Source organism: Hemicordylus capensis, chromosome 3 (genome assembly GCF_027244095.1).
Source record: "Hemicordylus capensis ecotype Gifberg chromosome 3, rHemCap1.1.pri, whole genome shotgun sequence".
Taxonomy (NCBI): Eukaryota; Metazoa; Chordata; class Lepidosauria; order Squamata; family Cordylidae; genus Hemicordylus; species Hemicordylus capensis.
The window spans coordinates 122,544,129-122,568,611 of NC_069659.1; positions in this window are offsets into that span (position 1 = coordinate 122,544,129).

Genomic DNA, 24,483 nt, shown 5'->3' on the forward strand with positions numbered 1-24,483 from the left:
GCACTACTGAACCAATGATATCATTGGCAGCATCACAGGGTCTGGAACAGGGTCAGAACTGGATTTTTAAAAATGAGGTATTTTCAAAGCTGGGGAGGCATTTCATATTTTCATATTTTCTGGGCCCAATTCCAAGCATGAAGTATCTTGGGCTACCACTGAGCAGTCCTGACTAAATTTCCAGATGAAATTCCAGATGAAGGATGAAACACTGAAATGAAAGTTTTGACTGAGCCACCAATAGAGATCTCTGTGTTGGTGCTGTCTGCATCTTTATAACATTTGTTTTTAAATCTTGTTCTGCTGTAAGCCACTCGGAGAGTTCATGAAACTAAAAGCAGGATATTAAGTTGTCTTGTTCTTATTATTTGAGTGATTCAAAAAGTATAATACAGCCTCTATTAAATTGCAAGTTACATCTCATTTTCAGTAAGGAAGTTCATTTTCTATGGAAAGTGGAACATTTAATTTTTTTTTCATTACCTTTACAGCAACAAATTAGAACAAATTTACAGTATAGTAGCTTCACAACATCGGTGCCCATTGATTACTCAATCTATCAATTAAAGCTTGTATTCACCAATAAATACAGTTTGTGTTTAGTACTTGTGAAAGTCCTAGTGGCTGGTGTGGGTGCCAAGAGGGGGCAGCAAAAAGCACATTTAAGCATAAATTAGTAGGTGCTCACCTCTACTCCGGCTGCACCTGCAAGCTCCTCCAAACAACAGTGCACCATCCAGCACTCCCTGCAGCGGGGGATCAGCTCTGCTACTCACCTGGCTGCTAGAAGGGGATCGGCTCTATGGAAGCCAGGTGAGTGGCTGAGCTGATCCCTGCCGCAGGGAGTGCTGGGCGGGGCGCTGCTGCTCGGAGCAGCTTGCAGGTGCAGCCGAAATGGAGGTAAGCTCCTACTAATTTATGCTTAAAGGTGCTTCCCGCCACTGCCCCTGGCGGCGCCCACACTGGCCACTACTGAGTGAAAGATAAAAACAAAATAGAACATGTGGTGTAATTTGAATAAAACATGCAACAACATATTTGAATGCAACATGCAATGTCATAAGGAATACATTCCAAAAACTGCTTTAAAATCCTGGACCTCCATAAGAGTGCTTAAATGGAATGAATGATTCAGTGACACCATGCAGTGTGCTCGTAACAAACTGACCTATTTTATGTCTCCTCACTTAGATAATTTGAAAGTTGCTATTAGAATCTTAAGTAACCAATGTTCCACCATTAACACTTAGGCAGGAGTTAATGTCAGAATTCTGTAAGACTGATTGTTCTCCAATTTATTAAAAATATATCATCTCAGCTGGTTTTGTTAAGTGGCAAACTGCAGTTCTTAAAGTGTGGCTTAAAATACTGCTAAGAGCTCAGCCATGTGAAGTGAACACAACCCTTTCAATCTGGAACTGCCCTTGCTTGCCCCTTTTGTAGCACATTGTTAGGTGATGCTGCTGAGAAGAATTGCATCAGCCTTTCGAAAGCTGCCCCACCCGCCAATACCCTTCATTTTTAAAATGAAAAGATTTAAATCATTCTAATTTTTCATCTGTGTCACTCTGGGCATCACATTATCTTGGCAATCATATAGCATAGTCCTTTGTAATTGCTCTGCATATAACAGGTTACAAAGCCCTAATAGTTTACTTCTCTTCATAAATGTGCCCTATTTTTATGATTCTAGGTTGCTTTTGTTCCAATGTGCCCTGTTTATGCACTGCCCATTTTAGCTGGCAGATGGAGAGTCTCTTCCACCAACAGTGCCTCATTTTTGCAATTGCTGTTGGGATCTTTCGTTTAGGAATGTGGCTGCCCTTGCCTAAGTTCTCACTGTTGCTTGCATACATTTAATACAATGGCACATTTAAACAATATCGTGAAATGGATCCTTGCTCCCAGAAAGCTACAGCCAGTTTGCAGATGTCTTTGTACTGACATTTATTTTTACTGGCAAGGTTTTTGCTCTGTTAGTTTTTATTGGTCCCCAGTTGATTTGGTTTTCATAACAAAACACAATTCTTTTCAGAGCCTTTTCTTTTCAGAGAAGGACCATAAGCTCAGCAGCAATACACATGCAATTACCCTACTTTAAATTCGAAGTGGTACAGCCCTGGGAATGAAGTACCACACAACTGCTCTGACTGACTGTTTTTGTCCTTTGTTGTTATGTGCAGCACCACATGAGAGAGTTGAAATATTCCTTAGGTTTCAATAGCAGACCAAAGGTGAAATTGGATGCTATGCACACTTTACTGAAGGTATGTGTGTTTTAAAAATGAAGCAAAGTAGGATGCAAGGGGCATTGTGCTAAATTTCTCATTAACTTCCTAGTGTGAGAACAGCCTTAATGCTTCTGAAGAGTGGATACCTCTTTGGATTCAAGCTGGGAAGCAAGTTCTCCTCAGGTCCATCATCTATCACAATCCATGTCTATCAGATGATAGATTGCTCTCAGCAATAGGGCTCCCACTCTCGATTAAATGTGCGATGTGCATGTTTTAACAGCATTTAATTGTTCAGGAAGGTGAACCAGTTAGGGGTTTCCCCCCATTTCTCCTCACCATTCTCATTCTGCTCAAAAAATATAAACAGTCTCTAAATTGGGTTTTAAACCCCTTGTTTTCATCATTAGGCACCTGACAAGATCCTCTCAAGTATATTACCGTATATTACTCAATAGAGGCAACTGTCACAGAATTACAATTACACAGAGGATGCGTTCTAGTACAAGGTGACAAGCTATCTGTCAAAAGTCAAAGGTTACATGATTTATGCCACCATAAGGCATACCCTCATTAAAAGCCACTTTGCTTCCCAGGTGCCTTTCTCCATCACACTGAAACTCAGCAGCGTGGAGGTGAACACAAGTTTAAAAGGAAACCTTTATGCAAATGCCACATTTTACTTGCAAATTCTTAAGGACAATTATCTATCATGTGCCAGAAAAAAGATGATTACTTATGCATAAAAAGAAAATAATGAATAAGTACTATAGCCACCAATCATGAGAAATGCTAAGATTACTTCTTTATAAATATATTTCAACATTCTTTTCTCTTTCCTTTGACTGACATCATTTTATTTTGCTAGAACAGATTTCATGTCTGCTTCTGGGCTGCCCCACTAATAACTCACATGTGTGGGGAAATTAGGTTTACTTGCTGTTCCAGGCAGATTGGACCAAATATTTGACATGAAGTACCTAATCACACAGCGGGGAAATAACTTGCCTAGAGAGCCAGAGGTTGCTGGTTCCAATCCCCGCTGGTATGTTTCCCAGACTATGGGAAACACCTATATCGAGCAGCAGCGATATAGGAAGATGCTGAAAGGGATCATCTCATACTGTGCGGGAGATGGCAATGGTAAACCCCTCCTGTATTCTACCAAAGACAACCGCAGGGCTCTGTGGGCGCCAGGAGTCAACACTGACTTGACAGCACAACTTTATTTTACAGAATCAAAAGAGCCACTTTAGAAACCTGGAAACTAGGTGTCCCAGGACTCCTGACAGCATACTGAGTGCAAGGAATCCTAAAACATGTAGGATGTCCTTATTAAATATTCAGATGCCCGGTGGGGGCATGGAATCGACATGTTCCATGGTCTTTAGACCTGGATACTGCCATTTGAACATTTTTTTAAAGTAATGGAGAGCCTTCAGAAAGTCTTAATGTGGATCCTCCCCATCACTAAAGCCACCACCAGGTATTTATTTATTTTTATTTATTTATTTTTACATTTTTATACCGCCTTTCATTAAAAGAAAACCCCAAGGCGGTTTACAAAAATTAAAACATACAATAAAAGCAGTAAAAACATCAAGCTAAAAACATACATAAAAACAAGACAGCAGATAAAAAAACACACAAGAACAGCAGTAAAAAACGATTATGTAAAAGCCTGGGTAAAAAGCCAAGTCTTTAAAAGCTTTCTAAAAGCTGTAATGGAGTCCGAGGAACGAATGGCCACCGGGAGAGCATTCCAGAGTCTAGGAGCAGCAACAGAGAAGGCCCTGTCCCGAGTGCACGACAGCCGGGCCTCCCTCATTGTCGGCACCCGGAGCAGGGCCCCCCCCAGATGTCCTAGTCAAGCGGGCAGCAACCCTTGGGAGCAGGTGGTCCCTCAAATACCCCGGGCCCAAACCGTTTAGGGCTTTAAAGGTCAAAACCAGCACCTTGAATTGGACCCGGAAACAAACCGGCAGCCAGTGCAGCTCTTTCAAAATGGGGGTGATATGTTCCCAGCGGGCAGCTCTGGATAAAACCCTCGCTGCCGCGTTTTGCACTAGCTGCAGTTTCCGGATATTCTTCAAGAGCAGCCCCACGTAGAGCACATTACAGTAATCCAGCCACGACGTGACTAAGGCGTGGGTAACCGTGGCCAGATCTGCCTTCTCGAGAAAGGGACGCAGCTGGCGCACCAGCCGAAGCCGTGCAAAGGCACCCCTGGCCACCGCCTCCACCTGAGCTTCCAAAAGCAGAGCCAGGTCCAGTAGTACCCCCAAGCTGAGTACTTGCTCCTTCAAGGGGAGTGCAACCCCATCCAGAACCGGTAAAATCTCCTCATCCCGATTGGCTCTCCTACTGACCAACAGTACCTCCGTCTTATCCGGATTCAGTTTCAGTTTATTAGCCCACATCCAACCCATCACGGCCTCCAGCCCCCGATTCAGGACATCCACCGCCTCCCTAGGATCAGATGACAAGGAGAGATAGAGCTGAGTGTCATCCGCATATTGCTGACAACTCAATCCAAAACCCCGGATGACCTCTCCCAGCGGCTTCATGTAGATGTTAAACAGCATGGGGGACAAGACCGAACCCTGCGGGACCCCACAGGCCAGCGGCCACGGGGCCAAGCAGTAGTCCCCCAGCACCACCTTCTGGACCCTCCCCTCAAGAAAGGACCGGAACCACTGCAACGCAGTGCCTCAGATCCCCATACTCGAGAGGCGGCCCAGAAGGATACCATGGTCGATGGTATCGAAGGCTGCCGAGAGGTCCAGAAGAACCAACAGGGACGCACTCCCCCTGTCTAGTTCCCGGCGTAGGTCATGTTTTTAAAAGGGAAGCAGACAGCTGTATCATGAGTAACTGATAGTTTCCGAGTAAACTTATTACCAACCAGGCCTATGGCTCAGCTCATAATGAGATTGGAGGTACCAAACTCTTACGTTTGCAACAACATTCCAGTTTTGAAGTTCAATGCCATCATTATCTGGAAACTGAAAATATTATTTATTTCTTGTTTACACAGTCAGACAGGTGTTATTGACTGGTATGTTTTATCCAGACATCGGGTCCTTCCCAAGGACCTGGGATGGCTGGATTTTATTATCAATATTGTTGTTATTATTATAGATATCGTCTCCAAATATAGGCTGTTCCCAGTAAAGCTGCTTATTGTAATTGGCTGATGGTGATTTCTGTGGCCCCTATGGTGCTGAGGTGCTCTTCAAGGTCTTTTGGAATTGCACCCAGGGTGCCAATTACCACTGGGATTATTTTGGTCTTTTTCTGCCACAGCCTTTCAATTTCAATTGGTAGATCTTTGTATTTGGTGATTTTTTCTGTTTCTTTTTCTTCTATTCTGCTATCCCCAGGAATTGCTATGTCAATTATTTTGACTTGTTTTTCTTTCATCTCGACTACAGTTATATTTGGTGTATTGTGTGGCAGATGTTTGTCTGTTTGTAGTCGGAAGTCCCATGATATTTTTGGATCTTCATTTTCTACAACTTTTTCAATTTTATGGTCCCACCAATTTTTGGCTACAGGTAACTTGTATTTTTTGCAGATGTTCCAGTGTATCATCCCTGCTACCTTGTCATGCCTTTGTTAGTAGGCAGTCTGTGCAATCTTTTTACAACAGCTGATTAGGTGGTCCACTGTTTCATCTGCTTCTTTACAAAGGCGGCACTTGCTGTTTGTTGTGGATTTTTCGACATTTGCTCTTATTGCATTTGTTCTTAGTGCCTATTCTTGTGCAGCCAGTATTAAACCCTCTGTTTCTTTCTTCAAGTTGCCATTCTTAAGCCATTGCCAGGTCTTGGTGATGTCTGATTTTCCACTTATATTATGCAAATATTGACCACGCAGGGGCTTATTTTTCCATTTTCCTGCTTGGTTCTTGACTTGTTCTTTCTTGTAGGCCTGCTTTGTTTCATTGGTGTTGAATAGTTTCTCGTTCTTGACCATTTGAAGTGCATCTTCTTCACTGTCCTTTATATATTCTTCAAGGCCTCTTTTCTCCTCCTCTACTGTTTGATGGACTTGCAGCATTCCTCTTCCACCTGAGCTGCGAGGGAGGTATAGCCTATCTACATCACTGTGGGGGTGCAGAGCATGATAGATGGTCATTATTTTCCTGGTCTTACGATCTAGCATCTCTAGCTCTGCCTGGGTCCAGTCTATTATTCCTGCAGTGTATCTGATAATAGGTATAGCCCAGTCGTTTATGGCTTGTATGTTGTTCCCACCATTGAGTTTGGACTTTAGGATTTTTCTAACTCTCCTGATATATTCGCTTCCAATTTTCCTTTTTCCTTTTCAGTTTTACCTTCTGTGTGCGTGATGTTATCAGCCTGGAGAATGCCCAAGTATTTGTAATGTTCTTTCTCTTCCAGGTTCTTGATGTTGCTTCCATTGGGCAGTTCTGTTCCTTCTGTTTTTCTTATTTTCCCTCTGTTCATTATTAATGCAGCACACTTGTCTAGTCCAAATTCCATTGCTCTATCACTACTGAATATACAGACAGTGTTTAGCATTGATTTGAAATCTGATTGGGACTTTCCATTCAACTTTAGATCGTCCATGTACAGCAGATGTTTGATTTTACTTGATGTTTTAGATGTTTGGTATCCGAGGCCTGTTTTGTTTAGTATTTGTGAAAGTGGAGTCATGGCGATTGCAAACAACAGAGGGGATAGTGAGTCCCCTTTGAAAATACCTCTTCTAATGCTAACCTGTCCAAGTGTCTCATCATTGTTTGTTAACTGTGTACTTCACATGCTCATTGCTTTTTTAAAATAAATATCTGAATGTTTTTGCTGACACCAGTTGTTTCTAAACATTTTAATATCCATGTATGAGGCAATGAGGAGTTGTTGTTGTTGTAGTTGTTGTTGATTATCTACTACTCCTTGGCCAAGGGCCTGAATAGAAAGGGCAGTCTTCAGTGTCTTGTGAAAGACTGGGAGAGAGGAGGTCCTAGTGTATATCAGAACCTGCACAGCTCATAGCAAAGTCCCCAAGAAAGTCCTATTCCACATGATTAACAAATGAGGTGCAGCAGGTGTCAGCATATGAAGCAGAGCCTCCCAGCCGAACTCATCAGGTGGGTAGATTCAGCTGGAAACAGGTGGTTCTTAAGGTACCTGGGGCCCAAGTCATTTAGGGCATTAAAAGTAATAACCAGAACCTTGAGCTGTATCCTGAAACAGGTTGGCAGCCAATGAAATGTCTTCAGGTCAGGTGGATGCTTTTCAAGGGCAATTCTTAAAGGACATTGCATTGGAGCACAATGCAATAATCCAAATGTGATGTGATTAAGGCATGGGTGCTAGAGGCCAGGTAAGCCTTCTGTGAATTGGCTCACATTGTAAACTGGTTGGAAACTGATAGTGAATGCAGAATGGAATAATTATGCTGCCCAAATGTTCCACAGCTATATAAGGACAGAAGAAGTACTGTGCCCACAAGGAAAGGACTTCTGGAGGGAGAGGAGAAAAGTAAAAATAACTCCCCTCGCACCCTCCACTCTCTCTTGGCTATGGAAGAAGCCTTCTCCGCAGCTACTTTGCAGCTTCCTTGCAGAAACCCAGCCATTCTTCCGCTTTTCTATAGCTGTAGAACATGTGAGCTTATATAGGAGTCCGATATTCTATTTTAAATTATCTGCATATTTCTCTAACCTGTTTAAAGCAAGAGTCACAAGAACCACCACCATGGTTACTCAATGCATTAACAAAAATGTTATATAGCATTTGCTGCTGTGAATTGTGAATGGCATCTTGGTAGGGGTATTTTTGATGGTGAATATACCCTGTTTTAGCATGGATACAGTATACTTTGTGGAAGCAGAAGTCAAATAATTCTTACTGTCAACATAACATGAGCAAATCCATCCTGGACTATGATGTGTCTCCTACCTTCTTCACCCTTGGGATCTAGTTTCAGAACAGCTGAACTTACACCTTTGGCTCCAGCAGCAGCTTAGTTTTAGCTTGTTCTTTGTTTGCAGGTGGATCATGCTATTAGACATGGAGGATTACTGTCAGTGACAGACAGTGGTACAAGGAGAAGAAGATTAGGTAGCAAATGGTTTATACACTTTTGACATTCTCTGTAAGAGGAGCTGTGGTCTGCTAGTGTTAGAGGTAATGTTAAATCACTTGCAGTAAGAGGAAGTTTACTAAAAAAAAAATTAGACTTCGTCTTTCAGATGCTCCCATCCTCTTTGCATACATTGACATGTATAATTGTCAGCTACACCTGAAGGTCTTTGTCATGATCTTTTCCCAGCTTCCAGTAAATATGCATTACTTCAGATTAAGTTGAAAGGTTTAAATGTTCTCAGTGCAAATCCATACAATATTTCCCAGTATGGTTTTCTCATTACAGTGCAAAACATGGACAATGATAAAGATAATCTTACGGGGAAAGACATCTTAAGCCATCCATTCCACACCCCTGCTAGTACAGCATTCTTTCCATCAGAGTATTTTCTCTGGTTTTATCCTGTGGTAGCTTTGAATAATATCTTAAGCTGTTTAAATAAGATTTCGTCTTTCTATATTCTATGTGCTGTTTCATATGCAAACGTTCATGGTTATTGACACATGTAAATGTGTCAGATCACAAGAGAGCAGGATCTTGGTTGAGTTTAAAGCAGTGATTTGTTCCTCTTAGAAGACAATGAGATGGAATTATACTAATAGATCTCCATGACAAGGAAGGAAAAGAAAGTCCATCACTGATGATGTGTCTTGCATATCCTACTGGGTCGTACTAGATAGGATTTTCTGAATAATCCAATCTGCTTGCTTCCCCAGGAGCATGACAGAAAACTCTAATGTTCAAATGTCATTCTCTCCACATGTGGCTAAGGAACCTGAATATAGGCAGCAGCAGAATTAAAATATCAGTCTTGAGACTTCTGTATGTGTCAATGGTTACAAACTAATTGCACTCAGGCAAATGAAGACATGAGATACCAACTATGGTAATAAAGGGCCACAACTTTATTGATTAATTTAGAGTGGAGTGGATGGGATCTCCACCTCTGTACAGTGCGGTATCTAGAGGCCCACCACTAGTGTTGCAAGCCCAGCCTAAGACACCATGAGCGACCCACCTTGACTCCAAGCAGCCCCATTGCCCTAAAATGAAAGCTGCCCTTCCCAGCTAACTTAATGTCTGGCACCTGCCTGAAACATCATCCCCCCAAAGCAGCCAAGCCTTTCAGAGAGGTGATGCTTCAACAGATACGAGTGAGTCAAAGACAGAACTCCCTGAGCCATGCAGCATCTAGGGGCTGACCAGGGCTCCTCTTTTCACCAAATGCATGCCTAAAGTGCTCACTAGACCCACACTATTATAATCCACACTGCACCTGCCACAGTGTGGGGTTAGTTTAGCTTGACCCCCTTGCACTTCCCACCAACCCTGCAAAACAGCAGCCAGTCTCTGCAAAACAGCAGCCAATCCACAGCTCCCCTAGGAAAACGTCCATTCCCAGTGGGTAAATGTGGACCCTGTCCCCCCTATAGGGCTCAGGAACTGAAAATACAATATCAGGGGAGAATAGCATCTCCTCCATGGGGTGAAACAAAGCAGCCCATGTCCCTGTTGATCTTTCGGCATGCCCTATGAAGCTTTCCAGGGTGCCTGGCACACCTTCAAACCCTCAGTTGCAGCAGGTCAGACCAAATTAGAAGGATACTAGGAACCCAGTGCCAAACAATTTCTAAATCCCTGGCAGCATCATGAGAAATGGCCAGCCCTAACTTAACTGCAAGATAATCCCACCCACCCACCCCACATGCAATAACAAAATGTCTGGAGAGAGGTTGGACTGCAGATGTTCTCTGAGGACTGGCAAAAATTGGTCAAATAATATACTCCGATGACTGAGCCAAGAGATTGACGTCCATTGCCCAAGGTTGCTGTGTTCCAAAATTAAATGAACTTGCCCACTTGTGGGTACAGAAAACAATTGAATGCCTGAGGATTAGCGTCTGGCTTGCCTTGCCATTATCCATGGTCCTGTCAAAAGAGAAAGAAATGCAAGTAATTGAAACACCAGGAAACATTTAATATACATAATGCTTTAAAATGCCAATACACCAGTGGCCAATCCACTGCATTTCAGGGGCTGGATAGCCAAGCTGTGATGCCGCAGAAGCTGCACCTATATAAAAAGAATGTAGAGACAAGTTGCATGTGGGCTTAGCCAAGGCAGCCACTGCTTTCTTGAACACAGCCCAAAACTGGTATTGGATGAGTGGCTGCCCATTCTCATGGACGAACAGGCACCCATTGGACAGCCCGCCAAGGGACAAATATATCTCAAGGGCTCCCACGGGGTACACTCTGTACATGGTGACCTGTTGCACCTGCCCTTCCTGATCAGTTTTAGAATAGCTCAGCAGAAGGGAGGCTGAATTATTCCACAAATCTAAATCTCTTTGGTATATGCAATGGGCCCAGCCTGCCCCTTTCGGAATAGTTCAAATGCCCTAAAGGCATCAAAGAAAGCTACAATAGTGGCTGAATGAAAAAGTGCTGCCTCAAAGAGATAGGCAAAGGGAGGGAAGCAAACTCACAACAGCCTCAACCACCACAGGGGTCAAAGGCTGGTGGGAATCTGCATGTGCAGGCTGCTCTCTGGCCCATCCCTCTAGCATGAGACAAATCCTGAAGTCACCCATACGATCAGGCAAGCCTTGAGCCTTGTAGTAGACTGACACCCAGAGAAAACAGGGCCACTGACCTTCCAGCGGGATTCACCCCTAGGGGATGTGCTGCTGTCCCAGTGCCACTGCCACCAAAATGCTGCCACCGCCGCAATGCAATTACCAAAGAATGAAGCAGCCTATACAGGTTGCTTCCCAAATTGGACTGATGTTGAGAGGAATGCCAAAGGCCCAACGTCCCCCTTGGCCCAACGTCCCCCTAGGCTCAACCCCCTCAGCCCATGGACCAATAATCCCCTTTCCTCATGTTCCATTCAAAGGAGCTTGGGCAAACAGGCCGTGTCTCAGAGGCGCTAGGTGACTGGCCAGATTTTCCATGCAACTTCAGAAATCATAGCCATATATCTAGCATCTCTCCCTAGAAAATAATCAGGATCATTTTCAATACACAGGGTTTTAAAAAATGTGACATTGTTACCGTTAGTTTCTAGCTATTACCCATGTCACTTACCTCTTACACACACACACACACACACACACACACCTCTAACTCACCCCTCAGATTCTGAGCCCCCACAATGAGCACCTCCGTCTTGCTTGGATTCATCTTCAATTTGTTATCCCTCATCCAGCCTGTAGGCAGGCATTTAGAGAATGAGTGCCATTTCCTGAAGAAGAAAGGGAGAAGTAGGTTTGGGTGTCATCAGCATACTGATAACACCTAGCACTCCAGATGACCTCACCCAGCGGTTTCATGTATATATTGAAAAGCATTGGTGACAGAATGGAGCCCTGGGGGACTCCATATAACAGCTCCCACTTTGAGAAGTGACTGTCACCAAGCTCCACCATCTGGGATCTACCCGAGAGATAGGAATGGAAACAGTGCAAAGCAGTGCTCCCTATTCCCTACTCCCCCAGGTGACCCAGAAGGATACTACAGGTGAAACTCGGAAAATTAGAATATCGTGCAAAAGTCCATTAATTTCAGTAATGCAAATTAAAAGGTGAAACTGATATATGAGACAGACACATTACATGCAAAGCGAGATAAGTCAAGCCTTAATTTGTTATAATTGTGATGATCATGGCGTACAGCTCATGAAAACCCCAAATCCACAATCCCAGATAATTAGAATATTACATGGAACCAAGAAGACAAGGATTGTAGAATAGAACAATATCGGACCTCTGAAAAGTATAAGCATGCATATGTATTCAGTACTTGGTTTGGGCCCCTTTTGCAGCAATTACTGCCTCAATGCGGCGTGGCATGGATGCTATCAGCCTGTGGCACTGATGAGGTGTTATGGAAGACCAGGATGCTTCATTAGCAGCCTTCAGCTCTTCTGCATTGTTTGGTCTCATGTCTCTCATCCTTCTCTTGGCAATGCCCCATAGATTCTCTATGGGGTCAGGTCAGGCGAGTTTGCTGGCCAGTCAAGCACAGTACACTGTATACTTTTCAGAGGTCCGATATTGTTCTGTTCTACAATCCTTGTCTTCTTGGTTCCATATAATATTCTAATTTTCTGGGATTGTAGATTTGGTGTTTTCATGAGCTGTACACCATGATCATCACAATTATAACAAATTAAGGCTTGACTTATCTCGCTTTGCATGTAATGTGTCTGTCTCATATATCAGTTTCACCTTTTAATTTGCATTACTGAAATTAATGGACTTTTGCACGATATTCTAATTTTCCGAGTTTCACCTGTATGGGCAATGGTATGGAATACTGCCAAGAGATCCAAGAAGACCAACAGAGTCACACTCCCTCTGTCATTTCCCCGGTAAAGGTCATTCATCACGCTGACCAAGGCTGTCTCAACCCCATAGCCCGTTCTAAAGCCAGTTTGAAATGGGTCTAGATAATCAGTTTCCTCCCAAACCGCCTGGAGCTGGGTGGCCACCACTCTCTCAATTACCTTGCCCAACCAGGGGAGATTGGAGATTGGCCTATAACTATCCATCGCTGAGGGATCCAGGCAAAGCTTCTTAAGAAGCGGTCGAACCATTGCCTCCTTCAAACAAGGAGGACCCTACCCTCCCTCAACGATGCATTTATGATATTAACTAGGCCATCTCCAACAATCTCTCTGCTAGATTGAAGCAGCCAAGTTGGGCAAGGATCCAGAGAACAAGTGGTAGTCCGTATCGCTCCAAGCAGCTTGTCCACATCATCAGGAGTCACAGATTGAAACTGATCCACCATAACACTGCAAGAGGGATCGCTAGATACTTTCCTCACAGACCCTGAAGAAATAGTAGAGCCCAAGTTGGCCCGAATACAGGAGATTTTATCTGCAAAGAACCCACTAAAGGCATCACAGTAGAGTATCTCTGGGAGCTGATCTGAGGCAGAAGGAGCAGAGATTATACTCCTCACAACCCGTGATAACTCTGCCATACGCGAACCCACAGATGCGATGTGCGCTGACCAAAAACTCTTTTTTGCTTCACGCACCGCCATCGCGTAAGTCTTCAAATGGGTTCTATGCTGCATCCTGTCAGATTCGAGCCGAGTTCTCCTCCCTTGCATTCCAGTCACCTACCAGCTGCTTCATCCCCCACAACTCCTCAATATACCAAGGGCCTGTCTTAGAAGCAGGCCTGGAGGGACGCTTAGGAGCAATCATATCTACTGCGCTGGTGAGTTCTCTATTCCAGGTTCCCAACAGGGCATCGACAGAATCACCGGCCGCACCAACATCAAAAACCCCCAAGGCCTTTTGGAAACCTACTGGGTCCAGCAGCCTTTTTGGGCAGACCATCCTAATAGGTCTATCACCCCTGCAGGGTGTCATGGGTGTCATAGTTGTCATGGCTGCTATGAACTCCAGACAAGCCAGTCCTAAAGTAGATATTGAAGTCTCCCAGCACCAAGAACCTGGGAGACTCCAACACCAACTCCGTGACCAGCTCCATCAGCTCAGTTAGGGAGTCAGTTGGGCAGTGGGGTGAACGGTACACCAACAGAATCCCCAATCTATCCCTAGTTCCCAGCCTCCCAGCCTTAATTCATGTTTATAATGAATAATTAGTTTAATTGTATCTAACTTTGCTGAATTTGTATTACTATACAAATTAAACAATAGTGTAAATTTCAGAATTGAAACAAAACATTAACAACAAACAAACACAGGAAGCTATCATCTACTGAGTTAGACCATTCATCCAGTATTGTCTATCATAACTGGCAGCTGCTTTTCAGGGCTTCAAACAGGAATTTCTCTCAGTCCTACCTGGAGATGCTGTGGATTGACCTTCCACATGTTGACCTGATGCTCTGTATTGTGCGCCTACAGCATTTCATGGTTTTACAAAAAGGGCACATTTAAGTACTGCTGGTAGTTGCTTAAAAGATAAAGCTGAAGTTCTCTGCTAGGCTATCTTGTTCTCTACTAGGCTATCTTATATAACACGAGTGAGAAGAACTATTAGGAAACATGTCGACAAGAAATGTTTAGATTTCTTGTATAACTCTAGTCCTCAAAGTACATGCAATTTTAAGAAAAGCACAGAGATTTTATAAGAGAATGTCAGTGTTCCTTTAACCAACACAGCAGGAATGTTCTAATGCAGTCTATGACCCTTTAAAAGCAGGTACCATTGCTCCAGGTAATGCTGCTTTTATCTCTGAAACTTTCAGCTGGCCTGAACTGTTATTTTGAGATATAGGTTTGGACACTTCTTCACAAGGGTGCTTGCCCAAACTTTTTTCCTGGAAAATTAATCCAACTGTCTCGTACAGTATCTACTATATCATATAATACCAGGCTTCTCAAACTTGGGTCCCCAGATGTTGTTGGACTACAAGTCCCATCCTTCCCAGCCATAGTGGCCAAAGGCTAATGATGGACTTGTAGTCCAACAACATCTGGGGATCCAAGTTTGAGAAGCCCTGTATTATATGATATAGTAGATATAATATATAACCTTCATGTTTATTTAAGGGAACAGCCTGAATCATTTGTCCTCTGAGCTCTTAACACACTATATCTTCACATATGCAAACTGAACGGTCTGTACCCTCTGACTACTGTGGTTGTAGGACCCACCTAACACTGACTGATTTATACATTCACCAGTGCTTTGCATTAACATGATTTATCAGCCTGAAATACCCTATTAGTCTGGGAAATTAAATTCTAATTTTATCAGTTTCCATTGCTTTCAGCCACACTGTATAAAATGGTTTCAAGACTCTATAGCCCAATATATCATGTTGGATCAGTTGCAGGTTTTTGTGGGTGCAGTGGAAGGAGGAGAAGCTGAGAGGAAGCAAGCAGGTTTTCCCAAATGCAGGCACACATCCTTCACTCATCTTCTGCTCTGTTGTAGTGTTTCTAGTTAATCCATTCCTTGATCCAGGCCAGCTCTTGAATGGTGCTTTAGTTACTTTTTAGTCCAGTCCTGGACTGGAGGCGGGGCTGACAAAAAACAAGCAGCAAGAGCATACAAGGCAGTCTGCACTTGCATTTCTGTAATTAATACTTATTTCATTAAACGATTAATATTCTTGATTCTGTTCCACTATCTAGACCTTGTGTGCCACAACTCTTTCCTCTGGATCCTACATCTATGACAGAAGGAGAAAATATCAGAATATTTATTTATGGTTCCATTTCTATACCACTTTTCATTAAAATAATCCCAGAGTGGCTTACAATATAATTAAAACAATGCACAGTTGAAATGCAAATTAAAAGTACAGATATTAAATATTTATATATATAGTTTAAAACCCTATATAAAATAGTAATACACAAAACATAAAACAGCAGCAATAAAAACTGTACTCTCATATAAAAGTCTGAAGAAGAGCCAAGTGATGGAGGCTGGGGAGTGGATGCCAGCCAGGAGAGCATTCCAAAGCCTGGGGGCAATGACTGAAAAGGCCCTGACCAGCATGCTCTACAGCCGAGCCTCTCTTGCTGTCGGCGCATTGAGCAGAGCCCCCTCCGATGACCTTGTCAAGTGATCACCAGAAACGATTGCCCAGAACTGTGTAATCTACCCTTTTCTAAAGTAATCATCTATGTCCCAATGGGGGTGGGGTGCTGGGAAGAGGAGAGCAACACTTCCTTCCCTCCCCACTCTTTTTCTTCGGCTTCAAGGAGCCAACAGGGTTAAAGGATGTACAAAGGAACGACTGCTTCACTCTCCCATGAGCAAATAGAACACTCAATGGCCTCTGGGGTGCTATCCTGGTGGGAGCAGGATACAACAACCCTCTTGTGCTCTTTTAAACCCTATTGCTGGTGGGGTTAAAAAAAAAAGTCCTTCCCCAGACAGCTCTCGCACGCCGTCCTTTGTGAAACAGGGATCACCCCTCCCCAGAGGCTTCCCTGACAGTGTAGGGTGATAACGCAATTCCTAGTGGTAAAGGCATCAGAGCAGCAACTTTCTTGTATCCAAAGGTGGATACATGCTCTGATTTCCAGTCCCACAAATGAAGCCTTACCCCAGCAAGTCGTTGCAGTGTTGGGGACCTCTGAGTTGCTTTCTATATCCCAATGGGAGGGACATTTGGAGAGGGAATCCTAGCATGGCTTTCTTGTCATTTGCATTTCCCATTACAAGCCAGAACCTCTCCCAGAATAAAAGTGTAAACTGCCCTGAGCCATTTTTGGAAAGGTGGTATAGAAATCAAATTAATAATAATAAAAGTGGACATGGGCCAGATTAGCAGTAGGCTTCTTCCAAGTAATGGGCTTCAGTCTATGTCAGACTGACACCAGCCCTGATACTATCTTTAATGAGCAAAGGCAAACCTAAAATCTGCTTTAAAAAAAAAAAAATCCTACCAAGGAACAAATTACATGTGATATTAAATCTGTCACGGATCCTGATGTATTTCAATTTTCTTTGGTAAACAGCAGCTGGAAAAGCCCCTTCCCACATATCAGTACCATGGTGGCAATATGTAAACCAATCCGACTCAAACCATACTCCCAGTCTGGATTAATCCCCCCCCCCCGCCCCAACTGCTATTTCCTTTGGCAGATAACCACCATAGGGAACCTGATCCAGATCAAGACCATGGCAGGGGGACTAATGCCTCCCCACCCTCACATTATGTTCTCAGTTGGTGCTGATGCCTGAACCAGCTCTTTAACAAAACACAACAGGGCTAAGGATGCATTTAACATCATAGTTCAACATATATATAGTTTAACATATAGTTTGGTCCTAAAACACACCCTTACTCAGGCTTATTTTCGGCATCAATAATGTCTCAAATTTCCAATAAAATACAAAGAAACTATATCAGAATATATCAGAAACAGCTCATTCCAATAGAAATAACAACACATCACCTACATGTGTTTTAGATATGGGATACAATTTAAATCATGTTTGAAATAATAATATCAAATATATGACTTTTCAGTACCCTATTTTAGGTTATCACCTGCCTCTCTTTCTACTTCGTGAAGCCCTTTTTGCTTTATAAAGCAAGTTCATTTTATTCCTGGTTCCCAGCAAAATTATTCTCTCTCCCTAGGACAATCAAAAAGGCATGTATTCAAACATTCATAAAGTGAGTACACTTTGTTTCACTGAAAAAAATGCATGTGAACACTCTCAAACATTACATAAATGCAAATACTGGTTTATTCTTTGCTGGAAAATACAGGGGATGACTTCTGCATGTTGAAATCAGAGGAATTTGTAATATATTAAAAAAATACTCTAGATGTTTTAAACCACTAGTGCAATACCTCTTCTACTTAAGGAAGGGCTGTCTGACCTAGAGGAATGTTTTGTGAGTAAGTGACCCTGAATCCACAGAAGTCCTTCTGTATGTATATGTTTTGCCTTGCACAGGTTTTTTTAAATACCTAGAGGTCATTCTCATGTCCAGGTGGGCAGGTGGCGGGGAAGGCTGCAGAAGCCTGCCTTCCCTGCAGATGATCTCCAAGTATCGTCTGGGTGTGCAGATAGTGCACCCAGATATTCCGCTGCTGCCCCAGGGAGCGTGGAGGTGCAGGGGCCAGGACGTGTCATCGCAGCCCCTGGAAATCCCAGAATGCACCATGTGAGTGTGTGGTGCATTGTGGGGATCCCCCAGCGACAGGAGGGCACCCGTCAGTGTTTCAGCACCGGCTGCAAGTGTACAACCCGGGAAAGTTGGATAACATAAGCACTTGCTCCCTTAACCATGTTGAGGAGGCAGGCTCCCTTGGTGGGTTTGCTGCCAAGCTGCCACCGGGAGCCACATGCCTCCCAGCGGTCCTTACAGGTAGCCAAGATGCTCTTGGCTGCTCGTGAGAACAGCCTCCTAGGGTTTTCAGGCAACATCCTAGATCTTCCTTATTCACCATGTCTCTTGAACAGTAACACAACCCCTAATAGTGTCGTAACCACTATTGCTTGTGCAAGAGTTAATGGAATAACAGAAATACATTTGATCCTTCTACTCACAACTTTTGGAGCCAAGCCTAAGTTGCAAAGCAACTTACACCATGAAAAGCCAGCCGACATAGTGTGATTTTTAAAAAATATATTGAGCGTGGAGAGGAGGAAGAAGAAGACATACAATCAAATAGACTGTTCTTGTCTTAAAGCAACATCTGTGTGTGCCCCCCCCCCGCAGCTGCAGAAAGAGCAGACCCTTGCAGCACTTCAAAGCTTATTTTTTCCTGTCAGCCCATGCAGGGTCCCACTGCACAGGCATGGTGGCCTCCAAAATGGCCACTACACCGGAGAATAGGCCCAGAAAGGGATGGAGATGCCCCAACAGGGTAATTTTTACAAAAGGGAAGGCTGGTGGGGGAAGGGGAACCCCTGTGGAGGGGGGTTCGATGGGGGGCAAAACCAAACTGGCCTGGTCCAGTTCAGGTCTGGTTCAAACTTGAACCAAACCGGGCCAGGTGGTTTTGTGCACACCCTTAGAATGTACTAGAATGAATGACAGGGAATGCCCACTGAAATGCACTGGTTCCTTCCAAATGGCCATAGGAATGCATGGAATTCAATGGATTCCATGACCATTTTGAAGGACCTAGTGCATTTCAGTGGGCATTCCCTGCCCTTTGTTTTAGCCTGACACTAGTCCACCATAGGACTTGCATGGTTATGTTTCCAGGTTCAATATCTGGCAGCGCCTCCAGGTACAGCTGGGAAAGACTCCTGCCTGAAACCATGGAGAGCCACTGCCAGTCAGAGTAGCCAGTACTGAGCTAGCTGGACCAAGGGTCTGACTCAGTATAAGGCAGCTTCCTATGTTCCTAAAACAGGAAGAATGGTAATAAATGGTTGGAATAGCAAGAGCATCGCATTATTTCCATGTATAAAGCCAAGGGCTTTGAGCCCCTGCTGAGACCCTGGAGGGAACAAAGTAAAGGTAAAGGTAAAGTGTGCTGTCGAGTTGGTGTCGACTCCTTAAGAACATAAGCACAGCCCTGCTGGATCAGGCTCAAGGCCCATCTAGTCCAGCATCCTGTTTCACACAGTGGCCCACTAGATGACTCTGGAAGCCTGCAGCAGGAGTTGAGGTCCTGCCCTCTCTCCTGCTATTACTCCCCTGCAACTGGTACTCAGAGGAATCCTTGTGACCGCAGAGCCCTGTGGTTGTCTTCAGTAGAATACAGGAGGGGTTTACCATTGTCATCTTCAGCACAGTATGAGATGATGTCTTTCAGTATCTTCCTATACTGCTGCTGCCTGATATAGGTGTTTCTCATAGTCTGGGGAAAAAACCAGCGGGGATTCGAACTGGCAACCTCTGGCTTGCTAATCAAGTCATTTCCCCACTGCACTGTATTCCTGCCTGTCCCTGAAGCACTACACCACTGCCTACCAACCTTGAGATATTTGTCTGTGACAATGACTAATATTTAAATATTGCTTTTCAACCAAATTCCCCCAAAGTGGTTTACATATAGCTCTCTGTCCTCAAAGGGTTCACAATCTAAAAAAGAAAATAGACACCAGGAACAGCCACTAGAGGAATACCCTGCTGGGGATGGATAGGGCCTGTTGCTCTCCCCCTGCTCAGTAAAGAGAATCACCACTATAAAGAGGTACTTCTTTGCTCAGTTAGCAGGGGTATTTCTCTGTATATCCAAAAAGGATGCTTGAAGCAATATATGAAGCAAATGTATCAAGAATGTCATGATAGATATTGCCAATTCACTGAGAGATTCTGGGGTCTAATACATCTTTTCTGCACTTCAATGATTCAGTTATGGGAGTGGATTGGAGTCAGAGCTGTCCTGGTCCTATTCCTTTTGTGACTCTCTATTTTTTTTTTTAAAGGCTAGGGAGGGCACGACTGACGTAAAACTGGGAGAAGAAAAGGCGTGGGATGTTCAGATTGTATAAAAGGCCTCCCTTACATTTCCGACCATAATCTGTGATCTGATTTAGCTTACATTAATTCTTGTACACCATCTGTGAACCAGAGGTGTACCTAGGTAATTGTGGAGCCTGGACCTAAAGCCCTTTGGAACCCACTCCCTCCCCGACTGCAAGCGAAGCATAATTTTTTAACATGTAGGTTCCTGAGGGCACAAACCACCCCACCCAGAAGAGACTAAAGGGGATTTGGGGGCCCCCAGGGGTGTGGAAGCCCTGGACTTTGACCCCGAAGTCCAGGGCTAAGAGTGTCTCTGCTGTGAACTACTGGAACAGTTACTTAGATTGGGAGGCCATCTATTTACACCTGCCAACAACAGTTTCATTGAGCTGTTTACTTAGTTCCTCTGAGAACTAAAGTAACTGGCTGACACATCCTGATTAAATCTACTAGAGGAAGTCCTATTGAAATTAAGTATGTCTGTTGGAGCTTGCTTCCCAAATAGGCTTGGTTTTAATTGGGAATTACATTTAATTGATTGTTTAATTGGGAATTGGTATATATGGAGACTTCCCGGAAGTAAGGAAACTTTTAATTTGTTGCCTATAGCTGCAGCATGGTGGCAGCATTCTTCATCAGAGAATCACAGTGCATTCCACAAAATCGCTGGGTAGAGTCATTCTTGGACTACATCACTTCAAGCTGCAAGGATGAGATTGCATGTTGAATACACCCATATGAAAAACTGCTTATGTGTAGAAAAGTATCATATCAAGGAGAAAAATAGGTCGCATGCTAGTTTCTGAACATAAACAATTTTTACAATTTAGTGGAACATTCCTAATGCAACCATTGCCACTCCCCTGCTATTTGTAGCCTGAAGTGTTAATACCAATGCTTTTGTGCTGGTTCCCAGGATCCTAGCCCCCAGTTGAGTTTGAGTCTCCAGGCTTGTTGATCTCACTCTTGACATGCTCAGGAGCCTCACAGCATCATTTGTGGCACATGGGGACAGGCCACTTAGTTGACAGTGGGCCAGTCGCCCTAGATTTGGCTACTAACAAGCAAATTGGAAAGGGGAGCAGATACATACCCTCCCTATCTGGGATACCTTAAGTAGACCCCAGAAGTTAACTAGAGCAAGCTAACTTCCAGCCAAGGCTACTTTGCACTCAGAGTAAACCTGCTTCAGACCCTCCCCTCCTTTTGCAAAGGATTTTAGCAACCTAATGCACCAATTAACTCAGCAGGAAGTACACAGATAAGACTTGCAGAGGTAAATCTCCCACCTCACCAAAAAAAAGATTGATTCAGCAATAAGGACTTCAAAATGCACACATTAAAAGTACTGATTGGATTATTGGACTCTCCATTCATGCAGGTTTCCTCTTCTCATGTCTATGCACTCTGTTTTCATGACAAACAGCCTTGGCGTGCCTCGGTAATTCCCACATTGTTACACTCAGGAAGATCAGCAACCCTATTCAACAAAAAAAGGTCAATTAGAATGTTCCCCTGGGATGTGTTTTGGGGTATAACAAGCCCCCGTTCCATGACCCAGTGAGCTCTTTGTGTACCATTTACCTTGGAGTCACCAGCTGCTTGGGCAATTTACTGTTCACAGGCCACCACACCAGGCTGTGTTCAAGTTCTTCGTGCCACTCTCCAGATCAACTTTCTTGCTGAGCCTGATCTGCCCAGTCTTCCTTGCTAACACAGGAAGCAGGTTCCATGGAGGAAGCACCTTCGTGGATTCACCTCTATCAACTAACCCTTCCAACCTTGCTCCTGCCTTTGACTGAGCTGTCCCTGAAGAATGAGGTCTTTCGGTTGTTCCAGAAGCAGATATTTTCTAGGGAAAATAGTGCCTAGTGCAAACACTGAAATTGCGCCCCCTGTCCAAACATCTGACACCCATCTTTCAGATAACTTTACCATAGTATCAGATGAAAATCAAGCTCGTTAATCTTTTAATATTTCAAAAACTATTTAGCAGTGGACATAACCAGACCAAAAAATGCTGGAAAACTACAAATTTCAGTATGCTGGGGCTCATGAAATACCCAAATACTATGTGGAGATGTACTTGGAAAACTAAACAGAAGTGCCTGTCTAATTCTCTACTATGCATTGTAGCATCAACATTACATAAGTTTTAAAAATCAATGGAGAATTGGACTTTTCCCAGATACTCTGTAAATAATTAAAGGATATGCAGAGTAAACTGTGTCACTGCTTGGAATATATTCTAGTCTTTCAGAAAGACAGTTAAAATGAGAGAAAGAGGGCAAGAAACTCCCAGTGGGGCTTAATACTAAGGATTTCACACTGATTCAAAGACAAACTCCCCATTAATAGCCATATGATTAAGACATCACATTTAACTCACTTATCACAAGAAGCAAAGTAAGAGCAAATGAATACAATCCTAGCTCATAAACTTCAGCTCAGTATTAACAAGCCCTGATTCTCTGTACATAGTGCCAATCTGAATATGTGTACAGTGTCTTCTATTATATTAATTTAAAAAAAAATTTTTTTACCTGTAGCCCCTTTGGGGGGCTTCCTAAATGCCATGGAGGGTGTCTGCAAAGGTTCCCCCTCACCCTGCTAGCCTCTAGGGCCTCACAGGGACCATTTGAGCATGTGCGGTGGCCATTTTTAAAAATAATCTTTTTTTAAAAAAATGGCAGCTGAAAACAAAATGGCCACTGTGCATGCTCAAATGGCCTCTGCAAGGCCTGGCATGGCCTAGCACCTCACAGAGGCCATTTGAGCACATGCGGTGTCCATTTTGTTTTCAGCAGCCATTAAAAAAATTTTTTTAATTTTACAAAATGGCGCCCCCTTCAAGTGGCACCCGGGGCATGTGCCCTGCCTGCCCCACCCTAGGTACACCCCTGTCCAGAAGCCCCGAGGTTTCTTCGTCCAGATCAGGTGATATGAACGTTTGCTCCCCGCTGGGCCCATCTCTATCCCTATTCTCTTTTCTTAAATCCAAATGCTTCCTTCTCTAAAAGCCTCTTTCGCTTGCCCACATGGGAATTTATACGATTAGGACTTTAAGCTAAAATCCTTTATTGCAATTGAATGTATTTTTAATAGTAATATTGCTTTAACCATACATTTCTTTCCGCTGTTCCCCTCCCTATACAAAATACTTTCTTTTGATTTTGAAACTTAAATCTTGCCTCAGTCCAGTCATTTCCTGGATCCACAACTTTGCACAAATTTAATCTGACGTGGAACTGTCTTCTCTGAGCTAATTTCCCCCATGCAAGCCTGAACACAAATGTAGGGTTATTCACCAATCACCCTGGGACAGTTTCATTAATAGAAATGATACATCTCTAGCAGAATTTGACCAAGTGATATTTCTGAATCTGACAATTAGCCCTTTAATGTAGTGTGGCTAGCAAGTTTACTTAAGGCAAAAGCTCCAGTCATAGTGCAGCTGAATGGATTTTGTGTTATTTCCTGACTTTTGACCTCAGCTCATGCTGTGTGACATGCTATGTGACAATGCAGGCTAGATGTTAGCTCCTGTACTAGGCCTGCACAAAGTCGGATTGGTACAATTGGACAAAGTCCAATTTTACTGAAATCAGAATAGTTTGGAGAGGCTGAACCTGAACTAGGCCAGTCCAGTTCAGGTCAGACTTCTCCAACCCCTTTCAAACAATAACAAAATAACCCCACAGAATTCTCCAGAGCTCCAAATGGCGGTAATATATATATTTTTATGGGAGGGGGAGAATGAATGTGGCTCCAGGGGGAACCATCTTCTGCCCATCTTCCAGCCTAACTGTGCATATGATTATTTTTTAAAGGATTTTTGCCCATTTCCCACTCACAAAGCAGCTTCTGCCAGCTGATTTCCAGGTTTCTCATGTTACATTTCTCTAACATAATTCTCTAATTACATTACAATTCTGTAATGTATGGAGGCACAGCTGCCTATTCCTCCTAACCTTTTTTTTACTACTACCCACAACTGGACTTTTTGTATGGCTGGGTCCACTACAACAGCCCTTCACCTTTATCAAAAATTACAAAAAACAAACAAACAAAAAAACCCACCTCTCAGTAGAGTGGAAAGGCTTATAGGCATGGGTGGGGTGGAGACAAATCAACAAGCTTCTGATCTTTATATATCAAGAAAGTTTACTTTTTGAAAAATTAGTTCAATTAAAACATTACTTTTAAAGCAAAAAATGAAAATTCAAAACACTAACAGAGCATATGA